At 42.5% G+C, this 6270-nt stretch overlaps 1 protein-coding gene across 1 annotated transcript in view; it reads right to left on the bottom strand.

Annotated features, from left to right (window-relative positions):
- Positions 1–6270, bottom strand: part of nt5dc1 (5'-nucleotidase domain containing 1) — a gene marked incomplete at its 5' end in the record, with an annotated part of 416600 nt that overhangs the window by 388298 nt on the left and 22032 nt on the right.

Below are 6270 nucleotides of genomic sequence, written 5' to 3'. Positions count from 1 at the left end.
TTTTTGGATTTGTCCATATGGAAGTGACCCAAACTTACTGCAACCCTCCAGGGGTCCTGGACCAGACCCCTGGTTCAAACCCTTCAAAACCTGTAAAAAATACCAAATGCATAAACCTTTATAAAAATACAAAAATTATAACACTCCTAGTAAAACATAAATGCCCAACCCACTAAAATAAGTAAAACTCTACCCTAATACCAAAATTGACCTCCTGTTAAACCACCTTTATAATGCCTCGTGGGATTTTAGAATGATGAAATGCCCAATTGAATGGAGTAAAATTTTGAATAGTTAAGAGCTTCCAATTGGATCCACGACCCTTCTCTGGTTGTTTTTCAGAATGACTGAGAGGAAAGACAAGACACTCATATTAAACAGGAAAATACAACACACTCAATTTAAACAGGACTATCTTGCAGGTCTTCAGTTCTTGAGCTTGCGGTGGGAGGCCTTGTTCGTCCACAAGGGTCCTTTTGATGCTCGGCGGGATTCGGCCCGTGGAGATATCTTCATGTAAAGTCATCAGAACCTTTATCAGTCTGATCAGACATTCTAAATGACGTGTGTGTGCATTGGGACAAAACTAAAATCAGTTTGACGCGTCTTCTGTTCTTCACGGTCAGGGCTGGTAATCTTCCGTCCTTACCCGTTCCACCTGACTGACCGACTTAGGCAGAGCGGAGACTTTTTCTCCAATGTTTGCTACTGCCTTTTTCCTACCAGAACAAAGGGGCAAAGAGTGAGCTCCCACGAAGGTCCTGTCACCTCCTCCAGGTGTAGCGGGGAGCTGTCCTCAGATCACCCTCCATCTGGTCCAGCAATCGATTCCGCTCCTCTCCAGGGGCGCACTGGTTGTGGTCCTAACAGGTGTCACTCTCATTCTGGAGACCGATGGCGTGTGCTGTTCTCTTCACCACCTGGTGGCGTCCTGTCCCTCTTTTCAGCAGGACCCAGTCCGGTGTGATGGTCCGTAGTCAATCTCCTCGGTCAGAGATTCTCCCTCCTGATGAGAAAAGCTGGACACCAAAGCTTGCAAATTGTTAAACACCCTACATGGCCTTTTGATTATTTTATCTGTGGGATCCATGACCCATTTGTGGGCCTGGTCAAAAACCTACTGTTGTTACTTCCTAGTGAGTAAAACCTGTTTCTTAAGTATGGGACACCCTGATTGTTATTATTGCTACAGCTAGTGTGTACTCTTACACTGTAATGTTATAATAAAACAGAACTTGTAAAACTGAAATAAAATGCTATTCTTACATCCATCTATACACTTGAAACTGAAATGAGGTACATACTGGACTTCTCCAGGGATACCTGTGTACTCTCGTCCCGTCTTTCACCCTTCCAAGCCTTTGCAGTCAACAGGTCTACCTACAATTAGCAAAGTTAAACATACACAACAACAATGTACAACAACACCCTACAATAAGCAATCCCCCACGCCGGCCTCCCTCCTCCTGGAGCCTGTGGAAGTAACTTCATTAAATCGCTTGCGCCAATAGCATCAATCAAAATACAATATAACTTTAAAAATTTAAACAACTGACATATACACTGTGGAAACAAGAGCAAGGAAGAAAAAGAGAGAGAAAGAGAAAAATGTGGTTAAAATACTTTGTTCATGAAACCTTTTATTAACCCAATTAAACTATTTAAGTCCAGTCCAGTCAGTCAAGTCAGTGGTGTTTAAAAATACCAAATCACCCCATTTCCCCTTAACCTTTGCTCAAATTTCCTTCAGGCTAGGGGCGTCCCCCTTTTCTGGAATCTGTACAAATTACAACAAAGAAAGAGAAAGATACTTTTGTTAAACCGATATATACAAGTGCATTTTCAAATGTCAATGTGATTATCCTAAATGATCCTTTAAACGCTTCAGACTCACTACTGGCTTTTTGCTGTTCATTTAAATATAAAACCCTAAGAAGTTATTTTTGTATATTTTGTAATGATCTAATCATTGTATGAACTGTTTCCTGCTAAGAGCAGCCTTCACCTTCCCCCTCTTTGAAACAGTTTTCTGTTTCAAATCTGAAGTATTACCGGTCGTAATATACTAACCCCCCAGTCTGAGTATTAGTTTCAGAAATATAAAATATGGTGTAGTTTTAAATCTTCCCCTACTGTTATTCAATCCATGGTATGCAAAAAATATCCAAGTATGACCCAAGCTCTCATATAATTTTCCAAAGAGTTAACCCTTAAATAAATTTCATCCCTTGTATCAAACTAGACCCACCAAATGAGCTCATTCAAGGCAAAGACAATCATTTATTATTATTTTAGAAAACATTAGTGAACTCCCTCCGAATCAGGTCTTAGGTACAGGTTTTCTCTGGAACGAGACTTCGTGACCTGTATAAATGAAAAGTTAAAAAGTCAATATTATGTTCAGGGGTGGGGAGCATTATTCCTCGTCCGATTAGGTTTAGAGGTAATAAAACAACTTTCATCTCAGAGCAATTGGAAAAGGACGAATCATCTAGCACCCCCACATCAGTACTTCTGTGTCATGTTGTGTCACCTGTCTTAAAATGAGTCTATGTGAGTGATTATTATCAAAGCCAACTGCAGTTTTGATCATGACCCCAAAGCGCTCGGATGACCATCACCAACCAAATGTGGGGTTGACCTCTCCGTCAGGCTGCAGCTGTTGTTAGTGACCTTGGACAGATTGACCACCAGCTTTTCTTTCAGCTTTTCAGTCTTCAGTTTGTCTCCCTTTGTCTAGAGACCAGTTCAGCTTTGTGCAGCAGTTCATATCTCAGCATACAGCAAGGCTTGACTGGATGTACCCGCTGTTGACAACTCCAGGACCCCCTCTGGACAGTTAATTCAGTTCGTTGTTGGACTGATAGATCTTTGCTTTGAAAAGTCATATTGTTTGGCTGACAATTTCTTTGTTGTTGTGTCAGTTGTGCTCGACTGACAGCTTCTCTGAACCGTCCCATTGGTCAGTTTTCCCAGACCCAACTTCAGCGTCCCCCTGACACATCTGGTATCCGATCTGGCACCCAGCACTAGAGGGTCATGATCAACCTCAGATGGATGCTGTATGTATCTGAAGACTACCTGTCTGTTTTGTGGGCCTAGCCAGACTCACCATCCCCCATCCACAGCTCTGTTCTCTCAGGCTGCTGAGAAGGAAAAATAAACAATCCAATTATTAAAAGTCTGATTCAACATTCATCTGTTATCAACATTAATCATCTGTTAGCAAGTTCTATCCTGAGACCACAGTGTTTACCTTCAACAGAGTCATTCCGGTGTCCTGGATTGTACAATAGATGTTTTAACCGCTCAATTACATAAGAGTGAAAACTTTCATTAAACACTGCACAATCCAATTCTTGACGCCTACTGCAAAAAATATTCCATCCAAAATACTGTCTTCCATCTTTCAGAATATGTATTTTGACTATGTCTACACTTCAAGACATCACAGAGACCATTAGCACTGCACAAAACGTCTACATGCACCTTTGTTCAAAAGCACAACTTCTCAAACTCACCATGTACTCAACCCTGTTCTCCTCATGCACTCATAGGACCTGTGTGACGTCTCAAGATGTTTAGAGTCAGTTCATTTACCCACTAGAATAGTTGTTTTCTCATAAATAACCCACTTCAGGTAGCTCTTAGAAGGGAACAGCTCCTAAACTCTAGACAATATTTTCAATATGTGATAAAGTCATTTAGACTGATTGATTTAAGCCTTTCAATTTGTGTTCAGTTAAGAGTTTCTTTGACCAGAATCCATTTTATTCATTTTACAAGTGTCAAGGATTTTGTTTATTACTTATTTTACATTCTGTCGTTATATAGTAAAATTTATTAACTGATTTTATTGTCAATCCCAAGAAGAAATTTCAGCTAATTTGTTTACAATTTGTCATCCAGAAATGTTTAAACTTTATTTGACCTGTTTATGATGTTTATTTGTTTTATTTGTCCTGCTTCCTTCGGCTTTTCCCTTTTCAGACGTCACCACAACGAATCGTCCTCCTTATTTCCTCTAAGGCCTTAGTCAGACCTACTCCTCACTTCCTCCAAGACCACCCCTACTCCATTTCTCTTTCTATCCACACCCTGATAAAACAGGTTGAACCCAGCACCAATGCTGTGAGCCATGCTGCTCTTCTACTTGGTCTCTTTGACACCTCAACCATTCACCTTCCTTCTCTGCATCATAGCAGCAGCTCTCTGTCAGCAGCTCTCCACCTTTGCCTGTCTGTTCAGTACGTTTGTTATCAATTTACCTCTGTCCCTCGCCCGCTTAGTGAGTGACTGTCTGCCATCTTCCTCTTCCCACACAGCTAGCTGTTCCAACAATACCTCCAGTTGACCCCCTCTGACTCCATCTCTCGGTTAATTACCGCTCCTACACGGGATGTCCCCCCTGGCCTTGAGTTTCAAACCACTGTTGCAGATCAACTGTTCCAGAGGCCACTGCCTGCTCCTTTACCTCTGACACTGATTGAACACACAAATGTTTTTCAACCTCGCTCTCTTATCCCTGTTTATGTCTGGCCTCCGACAGCTGTGGTCTAATCAGCTGCTGATTATTCTTCCGGTTTTAAACGATGTATTACGTTTCTCCCCCTACGTTCAGTGACTGAAAATGGCGTTCAGATCTCCTCCTGCCACAATCACCCCTGTTGATGTACCACCTCCAAGCACCTCCTCCCTCTTTTAAGCTGTATTCAGCTTACTCCAACGTTTTTTACTTCTACTGACGTATTCCGGTTAATTTCTGAACAGTGAGCTCCTTTCAACTAATGTTTGAAAGATTCAGATACACCGGCGTACATTTCAGATACCATATAGCTGTTTCATGCCAATATCAGCTAATTCCACCTTTATTTTTAAATTAATCCAACTTTTACAGCCTAATTCAGGAACACCAAGCTCTACCCACTTACTTTTGGTACTTTAAGATTATTTCTGCTTGATTTAGCTATTGGTCTGCTGGTCTTTTATACTTATTTCATATTCAAAATTGTTCCATCTCGTTTAGATTGTATCACATTCATGAGTTCCACACCTGATGACCGTTCACACACTCAGGCATTCAATTCTCTTTCATTCACATGCACAGCAGGCCCCGTTGTGATAAAACAATACACAAGTCTGTTGTATGAAAAAAAACAACCCAGAGTCCAGACTTGTCCTTGCCTTATACAACAGCGCCCCCTTTCGGTCAGGATATGGATGCTCCAGTCAGTCCGAGTCACCTGACACTCACAGAGAACAGCGCACGCACTTTCACCCAGAAGGACAGAGCAAACCAAAAGAAAAGGCTTCACCTTCCCCCACACCAGTCTAAACGGAGAGAAAACAAATCTTCTCTGTCAGCCAGACACACAAAGCCCCAAGCAACCCCCACCCTCACACACACAGACAGAAACAGTCGCAGCACGGCACAAAACTTAATCCTGACCCTAAAACGGTCCCAGACCGCCCGAAATTTGGTACTAAGTCCCAGACTGTAACGTTCACTTCGACTAAATTAACAATTGCTCTTATATTTCGCGGACAGTCAACACCCGCGGTGGGAAGAAGCACCCCACAGCCCCCGAGTTCCCAACTCGTTAGGCTCACCTTGTCAGGTGAGCCCTTTAGCGGCCAACCACGTTGAAAACAAAGTGAACGTGTATACTATATATTTTTCAACGGCAGACGCCACGGTCTTCCTCCGCCACGATTCTAAATCGTGTTCTATCTAAACAAAGTCGTGCACAGGACACACACACTCTTACACGCACGCGGGCAAGCACGCACGCGTCTTGCAACCCCCCAAGTCTGAATACAAGTAATCTGTACGTCAGAAGTTCCACTAATCACTTTAAATTAGCTTACCAAACATCTGATTGAGGAGATGGTACGAACACCCACAGAGGAAGATTTCAATTTGGTTTACGGTCGAAATGCGGAGTAATTCGAGCCTTTCGGCCAACAGAGGTAACTTCCGCTTACCTTTTATCTTTGCTGGGCCCAGAAGTTCACAATGTGGGAGTTCAGCACCCTCTCGACCCAATTCGTGGTTCCGTCAGCTGGACGTTCGGGGTCACCATCTGATGAGGCTGAGCGCCACTAATGGTGTTCAAAACAGCTGATACGGCCACCTTAGTTCAAAAGATTTATTGGACAACAAATTACAAGTATTCAGAGTTCATAAAATCAAATTACATGTATGCATACAGGAGCATTTACCAAACACCGACCTGATCCGATGAGTCCCCAGCAAATGCTAATGCTGCA

This window comes from Nematolebias whitei, chromosome 12 (genome assembly GCF_014905685.2).
Source record: "Nematolebias whitei isolate Nwh7 chromosome 12, NemWhi1, whole genome shotgun sequence".
Classification (NCBI taxonomy): domain Eukaryota; kingdom Metazoa; phylum Chordata; class Actinopteri; order Cyprinodontiformes; family Rivulidae; genus Nematolebias; species Nematolebias whitei.
The sequence above is the reverse complement of the archived record's forward strand: the minus strand, read 5'-3'. Positions and strand labels throughout refer to the sequence as shown.